Consider the following 26882-nt stretch of genomic DNA (forward strand, 5'->3'; position numbering starts at 1 on the left):
ATCATTCCCTACGAACACAATCTACATGTATTAGGTCGTAATGACTTAGCGGTTAAAAGCAAATAGATGCCAAGGGACAATCCCCCCCAAAACAACCACCATGACTACCCCCCACACACACACACAGATCGGCTCTACCACCCAACTCTGCCTACACAAGATAAATTGGGCACGGTGAGAGGAGAAGAGGGTCCTATCAATCACATTAAATGCTTGGGCGTCTGGTATCAGAAAGTGTGGTTGACACCCCATCCAGTCCCCTAGGGAGAGTAGGAGAAGAGAAAAACATTAGAAGAAGGGGAGAGGAGAGGAAGTTTGTTAACGCTTCAGAGATGATGTGCATAATGGTTGAGAGTAGAGTGGGTTACTAACAGTGTGGAGGGGGTTACTAACAAGCAAAGGTTTTAACTGAGCTCTCATTAGAGACGGTCCTGTGGCCCGCTCCCATGTGGCATCAGCTGTGGGAAGGTCCTGTGGCCCGCTCCATGTGGCATCCGCTGTGGGGAAGGTCCTGTGGCCCGCTCCATGTGGCATCTGCTGTGGGGAAGGTCCTGTGGCCCGCTCCATGTGGTATCTACTGTGGGGAAGGTCCTGTGGCCCGCTCCCACGTGGCATCAGCTGTGTGTGTGTGCCAGTGGAGGCTCCTCAGAGGAGGTAGGGTAGGACCAGAACATTTCAGAAAATAAAATAGTGAAACGATAAAAAACAAATACTTTGCAGATAAAACTATACTAAATCTATTTTTGTCACCAAATAATTTATTAAAACACACTGTTTTGCATTGAAGGTCAACAGTAGCCAGCACTCTGTAGCGTAGCACCACGGTGTAGCCGGAGGACAGCTAGTTTCCGCCTCCTCTGGGTACATTGACTTCAGCACAAAACCTAGGAAGCTCATGGTTCTCATAGACTTACACAGTAATTATGACGACTTCCGGAGGATGACCTCCGACCTTTGAGAGCTATTGCAGTGTGAAATGACATGGTGTCCATCCAATCAAAGGATCAGAGATTGAATCTAGTACTGAAAGCATAAGCTACAGCTAGGTAGCACTGCAGTGTATAACGTGTGGTGAGTTTTTGACTCAAATAGAGAAAAAGACAATTGTTAAACTGTTTTAAAAAATTATAATTTCTTAAAAAATTAAGTCAAAGCAAGGAGAAAAAGAGAGCGAGTGATAGCTATTTATTTTGTTTGTTCTTAGTTTACCTTCACTTACTTAGCTAGCTAATGCAGCTGATTTAGCCTACTCAACAACCTGACTCAAACAGAGAGGAATACTATTTATGCTAGCTGGCAAAGGCTATAAGGTGAGCTTTCGGTTTTATGAATGTCTTGCCACCCTAGGCCAGCATGTGTAACTGCTAAACTGCTTGCTGTACCCTGTACTGCATGATTGTACACCTGGGTTGGATTGTGGGTTTACTAACAACCTAGTTCTAGTTTGTTGACTGTAAAGTTATTATGGTGACATTGATGTAGGCTGTGCAGTGGTTATGATATGAAGGTTTGGCTTCTAAAGGATTTTGAGCCTAATCACATACAGCTGTTGTGCTGTGCACTGAATTCCACAAGAGTAGAGAAAAGGTGTGAGGAGGAGAGCAAGTAGATGCAAGATGGAATTATGAACCAGCAAAGTGATGCTGCTGTATGTGGCTGCAATGAAAGTGAACTGTGTGTGTGGGTGATCAGGGGTGTATTCATTCCCCCAATTCTGTTGCAAACCGTTTCTTAAACGGATGCAAAAAACTGAATGAAATGAGGAGGGACCTACCTGAATTTTTCCAATCAAATCTCTTGTTTTAGTTGCAAGAATGTTCTGTTTTGCAACTGTTTGGACTAATGATTACACCACAGATCAGCTAAATGCAGGCAAGAGTGTGCAAGGTGCTATTGATTGTGTCGCTGTCTGCCACCTTGATTACTCCAATTTGTCTTTTGACCTGTGCATCTACGTTATAAACATTAACGTGTAAGCTAGGTTGTAGCACCTCATGATGGGAATAGGGACATTCTAGTGTCATGTAGTAGCCTAAACTTATCTACACTGAACACAAATATAAATTCAAACATGCAAACATTTCAAAGATTTTATTGAGTTACAGTTCATATAAGAAAGTCAGTCAATTGAAATACATTCATTAGGCCCTAATCTATGGATTTCACATAACTGAGAACAGAGATATGCAACTCTTGGTCACAGATACCTTTAAAAAAGTAAGGTTGTGGATCAGAAAACCAGTCAGTATCTGGTGTGACCACCATTTGCCTCATGCAGTGAGACAAATCTCCTTCGCAAAGAGTTGATCAGGCTGTTGATTGTGGCCTGTGGAATATTGTCCCACTCCTCCTCCTTCAAAGGCTGTGCGATGTTGCTCAATATTGGGGGGAACTGGAACACGCTGTTGTACACGTAAATCCAGAGCATCCCAAACATGCTCTATGGGTGACATGTCTGGTGAGTATGCAGGCCATGGGAGAACTGGTATTATTGTATTATTACATAATCAAAATATGTTGTAGACAAAATAATTAAAAGCTGTGTCTGGTATCTTCAATAAATAGACAAAGATTTATAGTTGAACAATTAATTGCATGTACACATATTTTATTTACTTGACTTGAGGCTTGACTTAAACACTTGTGACTCAACTCGACTTGCTCTTAGAATGCACAACTTGGACTTGACTCGTGACTTAACTCGTTCTATTTGGGACTTAACTTGAGACTCAGACCTTGTGACTTGAGAATTGCTTGTGACTCGAATAAATCAATCAAATTCAATTAAATGTATTCATTTAGCCCTTCTCATGTCAGCTGATGTCACAAAGTGCTGTACAGAAACCCAGCCTAAAACCCCCAACAGCAAGCAATGCAGGTAGAAGCACGGTGGCTAGGAAAAACTCCCTAGAAGGCCAGAACCTAGGAAGAAACCTAGAGATGAACAAGGCTATGAGGGGTGGCCAGTTCTCTTCTGGCTGTGCCGGATGGAGATTATAACAGAACATGGCCAAGATGTTCAAATGTTCAGAGATGACCATCAGGGTCAAATAATAATAATCACAGTGGTTGTCGAGGGTGCAACAGGTCAGCACCTCAGGAGTAAATGTCAGTTGGCTTTTCATAGCCGATCATTCAGAGTATCTCTACTGCTCCTGCTATCTCTAGAGGGTTGAAAACAGCAGGTCTGGGACAGGTAGCACGTCCGGTGATCAGGTCAGGGTTCCATAACCACAGGCAGAATAGTTGAAACTGGAGCAGCATCATGGCCAGGTGAACTGGGGACAGCAAGGAGTCATCAGGCCAGGTAGTCCTGAGGCACGGTCCTATACTGTAACAGACTTATCCTAGCCCCCCGACACATAAACTACTGCAGCATAAATACTGGAGGCAGAGACAGGAGGTGTCAGGAGACACTGTGGCCCCATCTGACGATACCCCCGGACAGTGCCAAACAGGCAGGATATAACAACACCCATTTTGCCAAAGCACAGCCGCCACACCATTAGAGGGATATCTTCAACCACCAACTTACCATCCTGAGACAAGGCCGAGTTTAGCCCACAAAGATCTCCGCCACGGCACAACCCAAGGTGGGTGCCAACCCGGACAGGAAGATCACGTCAGTGACCTAACCCACTCAAGTGACTCACCCCTCCTAGGGACGGCATGGAAGAGCACCAGTAAGCCAGTGACTCAGCCCCTGTAATAGGGTTAGAGGCAGAGAATCCCAGTGGAGATTCTCTATCGGCCAGGCAGGGACAGCAAGGGCGGTTCATTGCTCCAGTGCCTTTCCATTCACCTTCACACCTGGGCCAGACTACACTCAATCATAGGACCTACTGAAGAGATACATCTCAATAAAGACTTAAAGGTTGAGACCGAGTCTACGTCTCTCACATGGGTAGGCATAAAAATGGAACTCTATAGAAGAATTTAGTTTATTTAGTGCTTTATCCGGGTAGCCGGAAAGTAGAGCATTGCAGTAGTCTAACCTAGAAGTGACAAAAGCATGGATACATTTTTCTGCATCATTTTTGGACAGAAAGTTTCTGATTGAATGTTACGTAGATGGAAAAAGCTGTCCTTGAAACGGTCTTGATATGTTCGTCACCGAGGGCCGTCACAGTTTTATTTGAGACGACTGTAAAACCATCAAGATTAATTGTCAGATTCAACAGGAGATCTCTTTGTTTCTTGGGACCTAGAACAATCATCTTTGTTTTGTCCGAGTTTAAAAGTAGAACATTTGCAGCCATCCACTTCCTTATGTCTGAAACACAGGCTTCCAGGGATGGCAATTTTGGGGCTTCACCATGTTTCATCGAAATGTACAGCTGTGTGTCAACCACATAGCAGTGAAAGTTAACATTATGTTACCGAATAACATCACGAAGAGGTCAAATATACAGTGAAAACAATAGCGTTCCTAAAACGGAACCTTGAGGTACACTAAAATTTACAGTTGATTTGTCAGAGGACAAACCATCCACAGAGACAAACTGATATATTTCCAATAGATAAGATCTAATCCAGCATTTGTGTGTGTAGACCAATTTGGGTTTCCAATCTCTCCAAAAGAATGTGGTGATCGATGGTATCAAATGCACCACTAAGGTCTAGGAGCACGAGGACAGATGCAGAGCCTCGGTCTGACGCCATTAAAAAGTAATTTACCACCTTCACAAGTGCAGTCTCAGTGATATGATGGGGTCTAAAACCAGACTGAAGCGTTTCGTTTACATTGTTTGTCTTCAGGAAGGCAGTGAGTTGCACAACAGATTTTTTTTACTTTTTTGAGAGGAATGGGAGATTCTATATAGGCGGATAGTTTTTTATATTTTCTGGGTCAAGGTGTGGCTTTTTCAATAAAGGCTTTATTACTGCCACTTTTAGTGAGTTTGGTACACACCCATTGGATAGGGAGCCGTTTATCATGTTCAACATAGGAGGGCCAAGCACAGCTCTTTCAGTAGTTCAGTTGGAATAGGGTCCAGTATGCAGCTTGAAGGTTTAGAGGCCATGGTTATTTTCATTAATGTGTCAAGAGATATTGTACTAAAAAACTTTACTGTCCGACTTGATCCTAGGTCCTGGCAGAGTTGTACAGACTCTGGACAACTGAGCTTTCGAGAAATACGCAGATTTAAAGAGGAGCCCGTAATTTGCTTTCTAATGATCATGATCTTTTCCTCAAAGAAGTTCAGTAATTTATCACTGCTGAAGTGAAAGCCATCCTCTCTTGGGGAATGTTGCTTTTAGTTAGCTTTGCGACAGTATCATAAAGCCTGTCACAGGCTACCTAATCAAAACAGTTTGCGAATATATTATGACAATTTATTTATTAAAACATTTTTGGGGGGTGGTCTCCATTTTTGGGGTAGGGGGGTGGCGTTCGGGCACACAACATTTTGAACTTGAGGCTATTCGAAGGTCAGTAGCCTAATTCTAAGCTCCTTCATCAGTGATTGGTCAACAGTACTATTCCTACTTGGTGTTTGAACTATGGTCAGAATTCTTCAATTAAGTGTTTGTTGTCATTCAATGAAAGACGACTAGTTTTAACGGACATTTTTGTACTTGAAAAATACTGCACCAAACATATTAATTAGATGTAAAATTGCACGACTAAGATGTTCGTTCTAGTCAAAAACGTAAAAATGTATTACAGATTTCTTGATTTATCTTAGATTAATTCAGACTATTTTGAGCTAATGTGTACTGGCTATGTTGTTGCTACAGTGTCTCAAGAGCGACAAACAGTAATATTGGTGAAGGTCTTTTAAGGGAAGGTCTTTAAAGGGAGTATGCGAGGCACAGACATTCTCTTCGCCTAGCAGGGTTCTGCTAGGAGCAAACCCAACCTAGTATGTGGGCACCCTTGTAGGACTTGGTTCCTCCTCGGTTCTGTACGTGTTGTGCAAGTTATGCGTGTTGGATACTTCATACACGCATAGTTCCAATTTCTATTTGGACAGATACAGTGTGGGGCAGCAGGTAGCCCGGGGGTTAAGACCACTGGGCACTTAATCCTAATTGCTCCTGTATGCCGCTCTAGAAAAGAGTGTCTCCTGAAACAGGCTAAAATACCAAAAATTGTCACTTGATACATGTTTGATATAAAACTACTGCCCTGTTTGAACAAGAGCTTGGCTTCGCAGCATGCCTTAATATTTTAGCTTGACTTCACACACTGCAGACATGTTCAGGGCGATGAAAGAAACACTTTCGCCTGCTAACTCGATTTCGTTTTATGATCTCATTTCAAGATGCGTAAGTATACCAATACTGTGCCCTAATGGTTCTCCCTGCTGTGCTACGTACAGCTAGAAATGAATAGTGTTTCTAAACAGCCATTAAAAATAGCACTGAAATAATCACTCTGCTGGATAGAGGCACTGATAGTGTTGAGGGAAATTATCGTAATGTCATTTTCCTCTTCTCTAAATCACTCTAATGAGAAAAATCATAGCTATCGGAAACAAGAGAGAGAGAGAGAGAGAGATGGAAAGTATTTTTCCAATACATTAAATCCATAGCAGTAAACCATGAATGTGTACATACATCTAAAACCTAAAAGGGGTTCTTCGGCTGTCCCCATGGGAGAACACTTTGAAGAACCCTTTTTGGTTCCAGGTAGAACCTTTTGGGTTCCAAGTAAAACCCTTTCCACAGAGGGTTCTACATGGAACCAAAAAGGGTTATCCTATGGGGACAGCCAAAGGACCCTTTTGGAACTGTTTTTTCTAAGAGTGTAGCTCTTATTTCAATTTAGACCCTGCCGATCACTCTTCTTCAAAACGGCAGAACATGTTGTTGTTGATTGTAGAATTTTATTTTCCAAGGCAACACAAACATGTATGAGCTAGGGAAGAAAGAAAAGAAACATGCAAAAATAACACACACACACACACACACACACACACACACACACACACACACACACACACACACACACACACACACACACACACACACACACACACACACACACACACACACACACACACACACACACACATAGTCAGTGGCATCAACATATAAATAATTCAGTGAGCTATGACAGCAGATGTTGGGATGTAGCTGATGGTTCTGTGGTGGTCTCCCCGCTTCAACTTTTGATCAGGAATTCAAAAACAGGCCCTCTGTGACAGCCAGACGGCTGTATGAGACAGTCAGAGGCTCTGTCTCAAATTGAGCCCTAAAGCCTTTATAGTGCACTACTTTTGACCAGGGCCCATGTATCCCCTGAAGGTCTCTGGTCTAAAGAAATGCACCATATAGAGAATAGGATGCCATTTGGGATGCACACAGAGCCTCCTCTCCTACCCACCTACTGCTCTCCACTTGTTTAGAGAGATGCTTTACAGTAGAAAGCATGTCCTTGGGAAAGAGCCAGTTTCAAGAACTATCAGAGTTCGTCCCAAATGACACCATGTTCCCTTAAAAGTGCACTACTTTTGACTAGGTACAATAATGCTCCGGTCAAAACTATTGCACTAAATAGGGAATGGTGTGCCATTTGGATCCTTGTGGATTCAAACCCTTTATTGGGTAGGATTAAATGTGGACGGATAGATTTTTGTATTTCTGTGGGTTTGGCATCATTGTCAGTTCCAGTGTTGAACTCATGAATACACATAATGACCTCATTGGCCTGTAAAACTTTTAGCAAACATTAATTATGGAATGCATTATGAATTACAATATGAATCTACCAAAACATCCCAGTGTACATAGGGTGCGTGGTGTTGTGTTGGTATTTGCTTACTGTACTCTATGTAATATGGATCAGGGTGATGGCCGTGCTGACTGGGAACAGAGTAATCACTGGGTTCTGCAAAGGCTGTTTGTGTGAAGGGTAGTGGTATGAGAACATTAGGTTCAGCTTTAAAAGCATTATTTAAAGTAAGATGTAGATTTATTTGTCAGTTGTACACAACAGGGTCCAGCCAAATATGACTTCCGCTTTATCCCAACCCACGTACAGTAGAACCTCCAAATTTGATTTCATTTATACAGTTGTTGTGGGGGTTAAGTGTCTTGCTCAAGGGCACATCGACAGGCAATGGCATCCAGGAGTTGATAACAGCAACCCTCCGTTTGCCAGCTCACTTCATCTCAACAACTATCCAATATGTTTAGGCCCTGAAAACCAAAGTGTAACTAATCCTATTGAAATATTTGTATCCTACCCACTATCACTGGAAAAATAAAACATTCAGTATATGGAAAGGCACAATCAGAACCAACCAATGGAAAATTCACCTCTTTAAAAACTGTATCTCTTATTATTTTCAGTCACTGGTAAGTTGTGTTCAATGAGAGTGAGTGGGTAGAGAAACAAAGGAATTTAGCCATACCTAACTTGCAATTGAAGTTCCCCCTACAGCAGTTTCTCGTCCAGACACCTTTTTCATACACGACTGAACCATTCATATTCCATCTGTTCCACCATCCACTCTGTGCGGAGGCTGTCAATCTCATCAAGTCATGTGACAACGGCTGAGTGAGGGAGAGGGTGAGGGATGAGCATAGGAAGGAGAGGTAGGGGAAGGAGGAGAAGTGGAGAAATGTGCAATGTTATAGAGCGAGGGAGAGGAAGAGGAGAGGAGGGAGGAGAGGGGAGTGGAAGTAAGGAGAAGAGGGAGAGAGAGGTTCATGATTGTGAAGAGTGAAGGAAAGTGTGAGGAAGGACGGGAAGGAGGGAGGGAAAGGAGGGAGAGATGTTCATGGTTACGCAGCTCACCACAGGTGAACTCCAGGGACCTTTCATCACACATCAGTGTCCTGGGGAGCCAAAGGGAGGCTAGAGAGGGATGGAGGGTGGGTGGGGAATGAGAGAGAGAGAGAGAGAGAGAGAGGTGCTGATCAAGTGAGAGAATGAAAGAGGTGAGAGTGGGCAGGTGTGCACACTGTGTATAGCAGAGGAGAAGGGGGGTGGGTTGTGTTGTGTTGCATAGCGGCATGGCCGGGAGGCAGCATGAAGGAGGCACATCTGCCATAGTATTAACTTTCTGCTCTCTGGGACCTAGGTGTCAGAGGCAGACGCTGGGCTTCACTTGGCTCTAGACTGCTGGGTCGCTGGGCTGTTGCTGTTGGGCTCTGTTCAGGCATTTCGGATCAGATGGGGAACAACCATTGGGTTACTGGATTGTTGGGCTGTTGAACTCTGGTGTCTGTTCAGCCATTTTGGATCAGATGGGGAACAAAGAGGCTCAAAGAGTGCTAGGCCACACCTGCAGACCATCAGCATACAGCTGCAACCTCCACACAGTCAAACCTCCACACAGTCAAACCGTTACACAGTCAAACCTCCACACATCATCCTTTATAGGACAGACAACATCTAGTCGACAGTATCTGTCTAAACAAATAACTGCAAGATCAAATAATAAATTGTTTTTTAACATCACACTGATAGAAAACCCAAACCATTGCAAAAATATTCAAAGACAGACATCCCTCTGAACGAAGCTTGGGTTTATCCCACTGTTCTATCTAATGTGGGCCCTGGTCAACTAGGGCACTATTAGGGATTAGGGTGGTATTTGAGACGTAGCACCAGTCTCCTGTGACTGTAGCACCTGAGTAGCTACCCTCTGTCTCTAATGTCATTATGGTCACTTTAGTCCGGGAGACGCACCTCTATAGCCCAAATCAATCTGTCCTGTGGACCAGAGGGGCCCAGAGGTGTGCTCCGGCCATACGGCTGGACCAGGGGGACCTGTCTGCCCGCTGCACCCAGGGATAGGAGGCCTGGCTGGGCCTGAATATTCACCCAGAGGGCCTGGAGGCTTGGAGCACTGCTGACTGGCAATATGTTGGTGTGTGTAAACACTCAGAGGACGACACTGGCCTTGAGACTCAAGTCTGGGGCCCAAAGGACACTATAAGCAGCCATTTCCAGCATAGCTGTTAGGGCTATTGTTGTTGTTGTTGTTGTTGTGGCTGTTGTTGTTGTTGTTGTTGTTGCTGTTGTGGCTGCTTCTGTGGCTGTTGTTGTTGTTTTGGTGCTACTGCTGCTGTTGTTGCTGTTATTGCTGATGTTGTTGCGGCTGTTGTTGCTGTGGCTGTTGTTGCTGTTGCTGTTGTTGCTATCGTTTTTGTTGCTGTTATTGCTGTTGTTGTTGCTGTTATTGATGTTGTTGTTGTTGCTGTCATTGCTGTTTTGTTGCTGTTATTGCTGTCGTTGTTGCTGCTGTTGTTGTTGTTGTTGCTGTTGTTGTTGCTGTTGTGGCTGTTGTTGTTGCTGTTGTGGCTGTTGTTGTTGCTGTTGCTGTTGTTGCTGTCATTTTTGTTGCTGTTATTGCTGTTGTTGTTGCTGTTATTACTGTTGTTGTTGCTGTTATTGTTGTTATTGTTGTTGCTGCTTTTATTATTGTTGATGTTAATCTCTCTCCTGCCTCTCTGTTGCTCTCTATTCTCTCCATCCCTCCCTCTCTCTCTCCATCCCTCCCTTCATCCCGCTCTCGGTCCTGCAGGGCATAAAGAAGAAGCAGTATGAATTAATGAAGAGCACAGGGGTAATTAAATGTGGAGGTGACACGGATCCTGACAGATCGGGGGACAGGAGGTCCACAGGAGCTGTCCTCCATTCTGCCCTTCCTCTACCCCCCCTCCCATTCTCCCCCCAGATAGGGCTTGATTGGCCTGCTGGGCATGGCGGGGGCACAGAGGGAGGGATGGAGGGAGGGAGAATGAGAGGGTGAGAGGGAGGATGCAGATTGAGCCCAGACTTCACCTGTGGCCCGAAGCTTTGAGACCCTCCCTGGACCCTCCTCCCCCGGCTCCCGGATCACGCAGCGAGGCCCAAACTGTCGTCGCAGAGGGAGGAGGGCTGGGTAACAACAGAGGGAGGGAGGAAGCCATAGGGGCACTTCCAGATTATAGTTCCATGTTGAACCACTGGGGCGCTACCTTGATGGATGTCTGGCTGGCAAACTACCCAACCCTTCACCCAGCTACGCAACCCACCACCCAACCTATCCAACCCAGCACCCATCTACCCAACTCACCACCCATCTTCCCAACCCACATTACAGACCATCCAGGCCAATTCAATACAATGTTACAGCTAACCAACTCAATACAATGTTACAGCTAACCAACTCAATACAATGTTACAGCTAACCAACTCAATACCATGTTACAGCTAACCAACTCAATACAATGTTACAGCTAACCAACTCAATACCATGTTACAGCTAACCAACTCAATACCATGTTACAGCTAACCAACTCAATACAATGTTACAGCTAACCAACTCAATACAATGTTACAGCTAACCAACTCAATACCATGTTACAGCTAACCAACTCAATACAATGTTACAGCTAACCAACTCAATACAATGTTACAGCTAACCAACTCAATACCATGTTACAGCTAACCAACTCAATACAATGTTACAGCTAACCAACTCAATACAATGTTACAGCTAACCAACTCAATACAATGTTATAGCTAACCAACTCAATACAATGTTACAGCTAACCAACTCAATACCATGTTACAGCTAACCAACTCAATACAATGTTACAGCTAACCAACTCAATACAATGTTACAGCTAACCAACTCAATACAATGTTACAGCTAACCAACTCAATACAATGTTACAGCTAACCAACTCAATACAATGTTACCGCTAACCAACTCAATACAATGTTACCGCTAACTAACTCAATACAATGTTACAGCTAACCAACTCAATACCATGTTACAGCTAACCAACTCAATACCATGTTACAGCTAACCAACTCAATACCATGTTACAGCTAACTAACTCAATACAATGTTACAGCTAACCAACTCAATACAATGTTACCGCTAACTAACTCAATACAATGTTACAGCTAACCAACTCAATACAATGTTACAGCTAACCAACTCAATACAATGTTACTAGTGGAGGAAAAAGTTCCCAATTTTCATACTTGAGTAAAAGTATAGATACCTTAACAGAAAGTTACTCAAGTAAAATTTAAAGTCCGCCAGTAAAATACAACTTGAGTAAGATGTAAAAGTATTTGGTTTTAAATATCCTTAAGTATCAAAAGTAAATGTAATTGCTAAAATATACTTATAGTAGAAATAGTAGAAATTATTTAAAATTCCTTAAATTAAGCAAGGCAGATGGCACCATTGTCTTGTTTTTAAAATGTTTGTATAGTCAAGGGCACACTCCAACACTGAGACATTATTTACAAAATACGCAATTGTGTTAAGTGAGTCCGCAGTGCCAGAGGCAGTAGGGATGACCACATGTTCTCTTGATAAGTGTGTGAATTTGACAATTTTCCTGTCCTGCTAAGCATTCAAAATGCAACAAGTACTTGTGGTTGTCGTGGAAAATGTATGGAGTAAAAATGTTACTGATTTTTTTCTGAGGTACTTTACACCAGTGCACATTACAGACCAACCAGGCCAACTCAGTACCACGCTACAGATCAACCAGGCCAACTCAATACCACGTTACAGACCGAACAGAGGACGTCTGAGGCCTTCTATATGGTACAAGATTTAAAACACAGCTAGCTAGCCAATTCTGTTCTATTCTGCAGTGTTCCATATTCCTTATACCATTTTCTATTCTGCAGTGTTCCATACTCCATATACCATTTTATCTTCTGTTCTGCAGTGTTCCATATTCCTTACACCATTTTCTATTCTGCAGTGCCCATATTACATATACCATATTCTGTTCTGTTCTTCAGTGTTCCATATTCCTTATACCATTTTCTATTCTGCAGTGTTCCATATTCCACATACCATATTCTGTTCTGTACTTCAGTGTTCCATATTCCTTACACCATCTTCTATTCTGCAGTGTTCCATATTCCATATACCATGTTCTGTTCTTCAGTGTTCCATATTCCTTATACCATTTTCTATTCTGCAGTGTTCCATATTCCATATACCATATTCTGTTCTGTTCTTCAGTGTTCCATATTCCATATACCATATTCTATTCTGCAGTGTTCCATATTCCTTATACCATATTCTATTCTGCAGTGTTCCATATTCCATATACCATATTCTATTCTGTTCTTCAGTGTTACGTATTCCATATGCATATTCTATATACCATATTCTTTTAATAAAAATGTTATTAACACAATGTACAGGCTGAGTACAAATATGTCATTCTACCCATCCCTATTCAGCAACACATTTGTCTCTCATTTTATAGCATTCATATGTCATAAAAGACCATGGATAGAAGCCTCAACATCTGCTGCACTGACTGTAAGTTGGTCTGGATACTGTAAGAGGTTCCATTAAATGACCAAAATCTCAAAAGTAAATGCAATACTAGTATACAGTATGTGTGAGGCCGAGCCAGGGATTAGCTCGTTCCCACCCTTATATACAGTGGGGCAAAAAAGTATTTAGTCCGCCACCAATTGTGCAAGTTCTCCCCCTTAAAAAGATGAGAGAGGCCTGTAATTTTCATCATAGGTACACTTCAACACTGTTGCTGGTATTTTGACCCATTCCTCCATGCAGATCTCCTCTAGAGCAGTGATGTTGTGGGGCTGTTGCTGGGCAACACAGACTTTCAACTCCCTCCAAAGATTTTCTATGGGGTTGAGATCTGGAGACTGGCTAGTCCACTACAGGACCTTGAAATGCTTCTTACAAAGCTACTCCTTCGTTGCCGGTGTGTTTGGGATCATTGTCATGCTGAAAGACCCAGTCACGTTTCATCTTCAATGCCCTTGCTGATGGAAGGAGGTTTTCACTCAAAATCTCACGATACATGGCCCATTAATTATTTCCTTTACACGGATCAGTCGTCCTGGTCCCTTTGCAGAAAAACAGCCCCAAAGCATGATGTTTCCACCCCCATGCTTCAGAGTAGGTATGGTGTTCTTTGGATGCAACTCAGCATTCTTTGTCCTCCAAACACGACGAGTTGAGTTTCTACCAAAAAGTTATATTTTGGTTTCATCTGACCATATGACATTCTCCCAATCTTCTTCTGAATCATCCAAATGCTCTCTAGCAAACTTCAGACGGGACTGGTCATGTACTGGCTTAAGCAGGGGGACACGTCTGGCACTGCAGGATTTGAGTCCCTGGCGGCGTAGTGTGTTACTGATGGTAGGCTTTGTTACTTTGGTCCCAGCTCTCTGCAGGTCATTCACTAAGTCCCCGCGTGTGGTTCTGGGATTTTTGCTCACCGTTCTTGTGATCATTTTGAGCCCACGGGGTGAGATCTTGTGTGGAGCCCCAGATCGAGGGAGATTATCAGTGGTCTTGTATGTCTTCCATTTCCTAATAATTGCTCCCACAGTTGATTTCTTCAAACCAAGCTGCTTACCTATTGCAGATTCAGTCTTCCCAGCCTGGTGCACGTCTACAATTTTGTTTCTGGTGTCCTTTGACAGCTCTTTGGTCTTGGCCATAGTGGAGTTTATTTGGAGTGTGACTGTTTGAGGTTGTGGACAGGTGTCTTTTATACTGATAACAAACCGGTGCCATTAATACAGGTAACGAGTGGAGGACAGAGGAGCCTCTTAAAGAAGAAATCACAGGTCTGTGAGAGCCAGAAATCTTGCTTGTTTGTAGGTGACCAAATATTTATTTTCCACCATAATTTGCAAATAAATTCATAAAAATTTCTACAATGTGATTTTCTGGATTTCTTTTTCTCATTTTGTCTGTCATAGTTGAAGTGTACCTATGATGAAAATTACAGGTCTCTCTCATCTTTTTAATTGGGAGAACTTGCACAATTGGTGGCTGACTAAATACTTTTTTGCCCCTCTGTATAGTATATTCCTTATCGAGAGACTTTAATAAGAGACCGAAGTTACCAACCACATTCACTCTGCACTGGCTAACTAATACACATGTATCTTCACCTCCATTTTCTTGAATAATTAGAATTTTACGCCTGCATTCCATGGTGCTTTCATTATATCACCCATATAGAACGTCTTCAAGAGGACCTCATTCCACAGCATAGACAGTGAAGGGAATGTAAAATGTTCAGAATAAAATAGAAAGGTTGATTGGTTTATCATGCTGTCTCATAATGCTCTATGCCAGTGTTCCTAATTAAAGAAGTGTCAGAGAACAACGAACAAAGCCAGAATAAAGAAACAAAGAGAGGATGAAGACTATGGAGATGTTCAATAACACATGAAGGAAGCTTAGGGCAAGTTAAGAGGTGTAAAGCACCAGCTTCCCTGTGTGTGTGTGTGTGTGTGTGTGTGTGTGTGTGTGTGTGTGTGTGTGTGTGTGTGTGTGTGTGTGTGTGTGTGTGTGTGCGTGTGTGTGCGTGGGTGCGTGCATGCGTGTATATGTGTGTGTGCGTGCCTTCGTGTGCATGTGTGCGTTTGTGTGTGCGTGCATGTGTGTGTGTGCACAGTAAGGAAGAGGGCACGGCAGTGTCTCTTCCCTCTTAGGAGGCTGAAAAGATTTGGCATGTGCCTTCGGATCCTCAAAAAGATCTACAGCTGCACCATCGAGAGCTTCTTGACTGGCTGCGTCTCTGCCTGGTATGGCAAATGCACCACCCTTGGCCGCGCACACGGAGGGTGGCCCAGTACATCATGTGGGCCGAGCTCCCTGCCATCGAGGACATAGACTGTTAACTCTGCTACCATCCGGCAAATGGTACAGGAGCATCGGCTCTCGGACCAACAGGATCCCAGACAGCATCTACCCCCAAGCCATAAGACTGCTAAATAGCCAGTCTGCTACACAGTCAATTAATGATGCCTTAACTATCTGCATGACTCTGTGATGCATTGAGCTCAGACACACACTAGAATGTGTACACACTCACTCACAAACACTACATTGACACACCCACACAAAACCGACACACATTCAAATACACAACATATACACACATGCATATCGACACAACGCAAACACACAAATGTACACATTACACACATGCACACTCACACGCACACACTTTTACACTGATAAATTGCTGCTGCTCCTCTGTTCATTATTTGACTCTTATTGTTATCTATCCTGATGTCTAGTCACTTTACCCTGCCTTCATGTACATATCTACCTCAAATACCTTATTATTATCGATCCTGATGCCTCGTCACTTTACCCTGCCTTCATGTACATATCTACCTCAAATAACTTATTATTATCTATCCTGATGCGTTGTCACTTTACCCTGCCTTCATGTACATATCTACCTCAAATAACTCATTATTATCTACCCTGAAGCCAAGTCACTTTACCATGCCTTTAAGTACATATCTACCTTAAATACCTTATCATGATATGTCCCGGTGCCTAGTCACTTGACCCTGACATCATGGACATATCTACCACAAATAATGTATTATTATATATCCATATTCCTAGTCACTTTACCATACCTTCATGTAAAAAATATAGCTCAAATAACATATTATTATCTATCATGATGCCTTAGTAACTTTATCCTGCCTTCATGTACATATCTACATCAAATACCTGGTACCTCTGCACATTGATCTGGTACTGGTACTCCCTCTATATACAGTGGGGCAAAAAAGTATTTAGTCAGCCACCAATTGTGCAAGTTCTCCCACTTACAAATATGAGAGAGGCCTGTAATTTTCATCATAGGTACACTTCAACTATGACAGACAAAATGAGAGAAAAAAAATCATGAAAATCACATTGTAGGATTTTTTATGAATTTATTTGCAAATTATGGTGGAAAATAAGTATTTATCACCCTGGGCTTACCTCCGCTGTACCCGCAGCCCACCATACCCCTGTCTGCACATTATGCCCTGAATCTATTCTACCACGCCCAAAAATCTGCTCCTTTTATTCTTTGTCCCCAACGCTCTTGGCGACCAGTTTTGATAGCCTTTAGCCATACCCTCATCCTACTCCTCCTCTGTTCCTCGGGTGACGGAGGTAACCCCAGGCCCTGCGTGTCCCCAGGCACCCTAATTTGTTGACTTCTGTGATCGAAAAAGCCTTGGTTTCATGCATGTCAACATCAGAAGCCTCCTCCATAAGTTTGTTTTACGCACTGCTTTAGCACACTCCGTCAACCCTGATGTCCTTGCCATGTCTGAATCCTGGCTTAGGAAGGCCACCAACAATTCTGAGATTTCCATACCCAACTATAACATTTTCCGTCAAGATATAACTGCCAAAGGGGGAGGAGTTGCAATCTACTGCAGAGATAGCCTGCAAAGTTCTGTCATACTTTCCAGGTCTATACCCAAACAGTTAACCTCTCCAGAAATATGTCTCTCACTGTTGCCGCCTGCTATCGAACCCCCCTCCGCTCCCAGCTGTGCCCTGGACACCATTTGTGAAATGATCGCCCCCCATCTAGCTTCAGAGTTTGTTCTGTTAGGTGACCTAAACTGGGATATGCTTAACACCCCGGCAGTCCTACAATCTAAGCTAGATGCCCTCAATCTCACACAAATCATCAAGGAACCCACCAGGTACAACCCTAAATCCATAAACATGGGCACCCTCATAGACATTATACTTACCAACGTGCCATCAAAATACACCTCCGCTGTTTTCAATTAGGATCTTAGTGATCACTGCCTCATTGCCTGTATCTGCTATGGGTCCGCGGTCAAACGACCACCCCTTCATCACTGTCAAACGTTCCCTAAAACACTTCTGCGAGCAGGCCTCTCTAATCGACCTGGCCCGGGTATCATGGAAGGATATTGACCTCATCCCGTCAGTCGAGGATGCCTGGTCATTCTTTAAAAGTAATTTTCTCACCATCTTAGATAAGCATGCCCCTTTAAAAAATGCAGAACTAAGAACATATATAGCCCTTGGTTCACTCCAGACCTGTGTATCGGACTGCAATAGCATCGAATAGTCCCCGTGATATGCAACTCTTCAGGGAAGTCAGGAACCAATACACGCGGTCAGTCAGGAAAGCAAAGGCTATCTTTTTCAAGCAGAAATTCGCATCCTGTAGCTCTAACTCCAAAAAGTTTTGGGACACTGTAAAGTCCATGGAGAACAAGAGCACCTCCTCCCAGCTGTCCACTGCACTGAGGCTAGGTAACACGGTCACCACTGATAAATCCATGGGAATTCCATGGGAATTTCAATAAGCATTTCTCAACGGCTGGCCATGCCTTCCTCCTGGCTACTCCAACCCCCCCGCAGCTACTCGCCCAAGCCTCCCCAGCTACTCCTTCACCCAAATCCAGACAGAAGATGTTCTGAAAGAGCTGCAAAACCTGGACCCGTACAAATCAGCTGGGCTAGACAATCTGGACCCTCTCTTTCTAAAACTATCCGCCGCCATTGTTGCAACCACTATTACCAGCCTGTTCAACCTCTCTTTAGTATCGTCCGAGATGAGATCCCCAAAGATTGGAAAGCTGCCATGGTCATCCCCCTCTTCAAAGGGGGTGACAACCTAGAACCAAACTGTTACAGACCTATATCCATCCTGCCCTGCCTATCTAAAGTTGTCGAAAGCCAAGTTAATAAACAGATCACTGACCATTTTGAATCACACCGTACCTTCTCCGCTGTGCAATCCGGTTTCCGAGCCGGTCAAGGTACTGAATTATATCATAACCGCCATCGATGAAAGACAGTACCGTGCAGCCGCCTTCATTGACCCGGTCAAGGCTTTCGACTCTGTCAATCAACCGCATTCTTATCGGCAGACTCAACAGCCTTGGATTTTCTAATGACTTTCTCGCCTGGTTCACCAACTACTTTGCAGACAGAGTTCAGTGTGTCATATCGGAGGGAATGTTGTCCGGACCTCTGGCAGTCTCTATGGCGATACCACAGGGATCAATTCTTGGGCCGACTCTTTTCTCTGTATATATCAATGATGTCGCTCTTGCTGCGGGCGATTCCCTGATCTACCTCTACGCAGACGACACCATTCTGTATACTTCTGGCCCTTCCATGGACACTGTGTTAACTAACTTCCAAACGAGCTTCAATGCCATACAACACTCCTTCCGTGGCCTCCAACTGCCCTTAAACGCTAGTAAAACCAAATGAATGCTTTTCAACCGTTCGCTTCCGCACCCGCCAGCCTGACTAGCATCACCACCCTGGACTTTTCCGACCTAGAATATGTGGACAACTATAAATACCTAGGTGTCTGGTTAGACTGTAGACTCTCCCTCCAGACTCATATTATTAAACATCTCCAATCCAAAATTAAATCTAGAATCGGCTTTCTATTTCGCAACAAAGCCTCCTTCACTCATGCCGCCAAACTTACCCTAGTAAAACTGACTATCCTACCGATCTTCGACTTCGGCGATGTCATCTACAAAATAGCTTCCAATACTCCACTCAGCAAACTGGATGCAGTCTATCACAGTACCATCCGTTTTGTTACCAAATCACCTTATACCACCCAACACTGCGACCTCTATTCTCCAGTCACCTGGCCCTCGCTACATACTCATCTATAAGTCTATGCTAGGTAAGGTTCCGCCTTATGTCAGTTCACTGGTCACGATAACAACACCCACCTGTAGCACATGTTCCGGCAGGTATATCTCACTGTTCCTCCCCAAAGCCAACAGCTCATTTGGCCGCCTTTACTTCCAGTTCTCTGCTGTCAGTGACAGGAACAAATTGCAAAAATCACTGAAGTTGGAGACTTTTATTTCCCTCACCAACTTTAAACATCAACTATCTGAGCAGCTAACCGATCGCTGCGGCTGTACATAGTCCATCTGTAAATAGCCCACCCAATCTACCTACCTCATACCCATACTGTTTTTATTGTATTTACTTTTCTGCTCTTTTGCACACCAGCATCTCTACTTGCACATCATCATCTGCTCATTTATCACCCCAGTGTTAATCTGCTATATTGTAATCATTCGCTCCAATGGCCTATTTATTGCCTTACCTCCTCATGCTTTTTGCACACACTGTATATAGACTTTATTTTTTTCTACTGTGTCATTGACTTGTTGATTGTGTTACTGGATTGTTTATTATTTACTCCATGTGTATCTCTGTGTTGTTGTCTGTGTCACACTGCGTTGCTTTATTTTGGCCAGGTCGCAGTTGTAAATGAGAACTTGTTCTCAACTAGCCTACAAGGTTAAAATAAAGGTGAAATATATATATATATATATTTCTTTAAACTGGTAGGCTCCACATTGACCTATTACTGGTACTACCTGTATATAGCTCCACATTGACCTATTACTGGTACTACCTGTATATAGCTCCACATTGACCTTGAACTGGTAGTACCTGTACAGATCTCCACATTGATCTGATACTGGTTCTCCCTGTATATTGCTCTACTTTGATCTGGTACAGGTACTCCCTGTATATAGATCCATATTTGATCTGGTACCTGCAATCCCTGTTAGTTCCACATTGATCTGGGACTGGTACTCCCTGTATATAGCTTCACATTGATCTGGTACTTCTACTCCCTGAATTTAACTCCACATTGTTCTGGATCTGGTTCTTAATGTTTATAGCTCCTCATTGATCTGGTACTGGTACTATCTGTATATTTGATCCACATTGATCTGGTACTGGTACACCCTGTTTGTAGCTTCATATTGATCTAGTACCTGTACTACATGTATTAAGCTCCACATTGTTCTGGATCTGGTTCTTAATGTTTATAGCTCCTCATTGATCTGGTATTGGTACTATCTGTATATTGATCCACATTGATCTGGTACTGGTACACCCTGTTTGTAGCTCCACATTGATCTAGTACCTTTACTACATGGATTAAGCTCCACATTGATTTGGTACTGGTTCTCACTGTATATATCTCCACATTGACCTGGTACTAGTACTACCTGTACATAGCTCCTCATTGATCTGGTACTTCTACTCCCTGTGTGTTTCCACATTAATCTGGTAGTTTTACTCCCTGTAAATAGCTCCAGATTGATCTGGTACTGGTACTCCTTGTATAGTTCCACGTTAATCTGGTTCTGGTTATCCCTGTATATAGCTCCACATTGATCTGGTACTGGAACTCCTTGTATAGTTACATATTGATCTGGTAATGTTACTCCCTGTAACGTTCCTCATTGGTCTGGACCTAGCACTCACTGTGTACTGTTGCTCCACATTGATCTGGTACTGGTACTCAATGTTAAGTTTCACATTGATCTGGTACTGGTGCTCCCTGTAAACAGCTCCATACTGATCTGATACTGTTAATTCCTGTATACATTTCCACACTGATCTGGTGCTGGTACTTAATGTATATAGCTCCACATTGATCTGGTACTGGTTCTCCCTGTATATAGCTCCACATTGATCTGGTACTGGTACTCGCTGTATTTATCTCAACATTGATCTGGTGCTGGTACTTAATGTATATACCTCCACATTGATCTGGTACTGGTATTACCTGTATATTTCTCCACATTGATCTGGTACTGGTACAACCAGTTTATAGTTTCACATTGATATAGTACCGGCACAAAGTGTATAAAGCTCCAAATTGATCTGGTACTGGAACTCCCTGTCTGTGGCTCCACATTGATCTGGTACTGGTACTGCCTGTACATAGCTCCACAAAGATCTGGTACTGGTACTCCCTGTATATAGCTCCACATTGATCTGGTACAGGTACTCCCTGTATACAGCTCCACATTGATCTGGTACTGGTACTCCCTGTATACAGATCCACATTGATCTGGTACTGGTACTCCCTGTTTATAGCTAAACGTTGATCTGGTTCAGATTCTCCCTGTTTATAGCTAAATATTTATCTAGTACTGGAACTCCAGAACTCCAGTTTGATCTGGTACTCGCACTCCCAGTATAGTACCACATTGATCTGGAACTGGTACTCCATGCATTTAGCTCCATGATAATCTGGTAATGGACCTCCTTGTATATAGCTCCACATTGAAAACATATTGGTATTCCCTATATATAGCTCCACATTGATCATCTGGTACTGGTACTCCCTGTATACAGCTCCACATTGATCTGGTACTGGTACTTTCTGAATAGTTCAACTTTGATCTGGTACTGGTGCTCCCTGTTAATAGCTCCACATTGATCTAGTACCTGTACTATGTGTATGTAGCTCCACATTGATTTGGTACTGGTACTCATTATATATAGCTCCTCATTGATATTGTACTAATACTCCCTGTGCATAGCTCCATATTGCTCTGGTGCTGGTACTCCCTCTATAGTTTCACATTGATCTGGTACTGGTACTCCCTGTATACAGTTCCACATTGATCTGGTACAGGTTCTTCCTGAATATAGTTCGATATTAATCTGGTACTGGTACTCCCTGTATATTTCTCCACATTGATATGGTAATTCAACTCTGTGTATTTCACGACACAATGATCTGGTACAGTTACTTATTAATGTATATAGCTCCAAATTGATCTGGTACTGGTACTCCCTTTATATAGCTCCACACTGATCTAGTGCCTGTACACCCTATAAATACTGTAGCTCCACATTGATTTGGTGCTGATTCTCCCTGTATATAGCTCCACTTTCATCTGGTACTAGTACTCCCTGTACAAATCTCCACATTGATCTGATACGGGTACTCCCTGTATATAGCTCCACATTGACCTGGTTGTCCCTGTATATAGCTCCACATTGATCTGGTTGTCCCTTTATATGGCTCCACATTGATCTGGTTCTGGTACCCCCTGTTAATAGCTTCACATTGATCTAGTACTGGTACTCCTTGTACATAGCTCCACATTGATTTGGTACTGGTACTACATGTATATTTCACTACATTGATCTGGTACTGGTACTCCTTGTTAATAGCTTCACATTGATCTAGTACTGGTACTCCTTGTACATAGCTCCACATTGATTTGGTACTGGTACTACCTGTATATTTCACTACATTGATCTAGTACTGGTACTCCTTGTTAATAGCTTCACATTGATCTAGTACTGGTGCTCCTTGTTAATAGCTCCACATTGATCTAGTACTGGTGCTCCTTGTTAATAGCTTCACATTGATCTAGTACTGGTACTCCTTGTTAATAGCTTCACATTGATCTGGTACTGGTGCTCCTTGTACATAGCTTCACATTGATCTGGTACTGGTGCTCCTTGTTAATAGCTTCACATTGATTTGGTACTGGTACTCCTTGTACATAGCTCCACATTGATCTAGTACTGGTGCTCCTTGTTAATAGCTCCACATTGATCTAGTACTGGTACTCCTTGTACATAGCTCCACATTGATCTAGTACTGGTACTCCTTGTACATAGCTTCACATTGATCTAGTACTGGTACTCCTTGTTAATAGCTTCACATTGATCTAGTACTGGTGCTCCTTGTTAATAGCTTCACATTGATCTAGTACAGGTACTCCTTGTTAATAGCTTCACATTGATCTAGTACTGGTGCTCCTTGTTAATAGCTCCACATTGATCTAGTACTGGTACTCCTTGTACATAGCTCCACATTGATCTAGTACTGGTGCTCCTTGTTAATAGCTTCACATTGATCTAGTACTGGTACTCCTTGTACATAGCTTCACATTGATCTAGTACTGGTACTCCTTGTTAATAGCTTCACATTGATCTAGTACTGGTACTCCTTGTACATAGCTCCACATTGATTTGGTACTGGTACTACCTGTATATTTCACTACATTGATCTGGTACTGGTGCTCCTTGTTAATAGCTTCACATTGATCTAGTACTGGTACTCCTTGTACATAGCTCCACATTGATTTGGTACTGGTACTACCTGTATATTTCACTACATTGATCTGGTACTGGTGCTCCTTGTTAATAGCTTCACATTGATCTAGTACTGGTGCTCCTTGTTAATAGCTCCACATTGATCTGGTACTGGTGCTCCTTGTACATAGCTTCACATTGATCTGGTACTGGTGCTCCTTGTTAATAGCTCCACATTGATCTAGTACTGGTGCTCCTTGTTAATAGCTCCACATTGATCTAGTACTGGTGCTCCTTGTTAATAGCTCCACATTGATCTAGTACTGGTGCTCCTTGTTAATAGCTCCACATTGATCTGGTACTGGTGCTCCTTGTACATAGCTTCACATTGATCTAGTACTGGTACTCCTTGTACATAGCTCCACATTGATTTGGTACTGGTACTACCTGTATATTTCACTACATTGATCTGGTACTGGTTCACCCTGGATATATCCAAATTGATCTATCCACATTGAACTGGTACTGGTCCTCAATGTACATAGCTCCACATTTATCTGATACTAGATAACCCTGTATAGTTCACCATTTATCTGATACTGGATAACCCTGTATAGTTCACCATTTATCTGATACTGGATAACCCTGTATAGTTCACCATTTATCTGATACTGGATAACCCTGTATAGTTCACCATTTATCTGATACTGGATAACCCTGTATAGTTCACCATTTATCTGGAACTGGATAACCCTGTATAGTTCACCATTTATCTGATACTGGATAACCCTGTATAGTTCACCATTTATCTGATACTGGATAACCCTGTATAGTTCACCATTTATCTGATACTGGATAACCCTGTATAGTTCACCATTTATCTGATACTGGATAACCCTGTATAGTTCACCATTTATCTGATACTGGATAACCCTGTATAGTTCACCATTTATCTGATACTGGATAACCCTGTATAGTTCACCATTTATCTGATACTGGATAACCCTGTATAGTTCACCATTTATCTGATACTGGATAACCCTGTATAGTTCACCATTTATCTGGAACTGGATAACCCTGTTAGTTCCACATTGATCTGGTACTGTTACTCCCTGTATATAGCTCCACATTGATCTGGTACTGTTACTCCCTGTATATAGCTCCACATTGATCTGGTACTGGTACACCCTGAGTACTTCCACATTGATCTGGTACTGGTACACCCTGAGTACTTCCACATTGATCTGGTACTGGTACACCCTGAGTACTTCCACATTGATCTGGTACTGGTACACCCTGAGTACTTCCACATTGATCTGGTACTGGTACACCCTGAGTACTTCCACATTGATCTGGTACTGGTACACTCTGAGTACTTCCACATTGATCTGGTACTGGCAATCCCTCTGATTTTCCACAATGTTCTAGTACTGGTACTTCCTTTATTCAGTTCCACATCGATATGTTAATTCCTGAAAAGTTCCAAATTGATCTGGTACTGTTACTCCCTGTAAGGTTCCACATTGGGATTGTACTGATACTCCCTGTGTATTGTAGTTCCACATTGATCTGGTATGTGTTCTCCCTGTATAGTTCCACATTGATCTGGTGCTTGTGCTCCCTGTATACATCTCCAAATTGATATGGTATTGGTACTCCCTTTATATAACTCCACATTGATCTGGTACTTGTACTCCCTGTAATTAGCTCCACATTGAACTGGTACTGGAACTTAATGTATATAGCTGCACATTGATCTAGCACTGGTACTCCTTGTATATAGCTCCATATTGATCTGGTACTGGTACTCCCTGAAAACAGCTCCACATTGATCTGGTTCTGATACTCCCTGTATTTAGCTCCACATTGATTTGGTACTTTAACTTCCTGTATATAGCTCCACATTGATCTGGTACTGGTTCTCCCTGTATATAGCTCCGCATTGATCTGGTACTGGTACTCCCTGTATATTGCTCCACATTGATCTAGTACTGGTACTCCCTGTATATATCTCCACATGCATCTGGTACAAGTAACTCCTGTATATAGCTCCACATTGATCTGGTTCTGGTAATCCCTGTATTTTGTTCCACATTGATCTAGTACTGGTACTCCCTGTTAATAACTACACTTTGATCTAGCACTGGTACTACCTGTATATATCTCCACAATGATCTGGTACTTGTACTACCTGTAAATAGCTCCACATTGATCTGATACTGGTACTCTCTGTATATAGTTCCACATGTATCTGGTACTGTTACTCCCTGTATGTTGCTCCACATTGATCTGGTACTGGTACTCCCTGTATATTTCTACATTGATCTGGAACTGGTCCTTCCAGTTCATAGCTCCACATTGATCTGGTACTGGTACTGCCTGTATATAGCTCCACATTGATCTGGTACTGGTACTCCCTGTATATATCTCCAAATTGATCTGGCACATGTACACCCTGTTAATAGCTCCACATTTATCTGGTTCAAGTACTCCCTGTATATTGCTCCACATTGATCTGGTACTGGTACTCCCTGCATATATAGCTCCACATTGATCTGGTTCAAGTACTCCCTGTATATTGCTCCACATTTATCTGGTACTGGTTCTCCCTGTATATATAGCTCCACATTGATCTGGTCCTGGTACTCCCTGTAAATAGCTCCACATTGATCTAGTACTGGTACTCTCTGTATACAGCTCCATTCTTGTGTATTTTATTTTATTCCTCTTGTGTTGCTATTTTATTTATATCTGTGTTATTCTTTGGAACTTTGCATCACTGGGATGGGCTCCAGCAAGCATTTCACACTATGGTCTACACTTGTTGTATTCGGTGCATGTGACAGATAACATTTCATTTGATTATGTGTGTGTGTGAATGTGAGTGTGTGACGTGCGTCTGTGTGTGCATGCATGGGTGTGTGTTTTTATGTTTGTGCACGGATGCTGCCATAGGAGTGGTTTTTTGCACCCAGGTGGAGTCATTGGTTGCTGTGGTTCGAGCCAGTGATGTTTGGGTAGTATTATAGGACCTGTGGGGATTATACACTGTAGAAGGCCATTAGGAGATCAGACCTACCCAGAACTCTGGAGACCTGCTGTAACCTGCACCACCTGGCCCTTTCCTGATCTATTTGTTATCAGCCTCTGGGCTGGAGTAATAGAGGAGCAGTATCCGACATCTTAGAGATGTCCTCTCTCTAACTCTACCTTCCCCCTCCCCATGACCTCGGTCGTGTTCTGACCTGGGCCCAAAGG

This window comes from Oncorhynchus tshawytscha, linkage group LG08, assembly GCF_018296145.1.
Source record: "Oncorhynchus tshawytscha isolate Ot180627B linkage group LG08, Otsh_v2.0, whole genome shotgun sequence".
In the NCBI taxonomy this organism is placed as follows: Eukaryota; Metazoa; Chordata; class Actinopteri; order Salmoniformes; family Salmonidae; genus Oncorhynchus; species Oncorhynchus tshawytscha.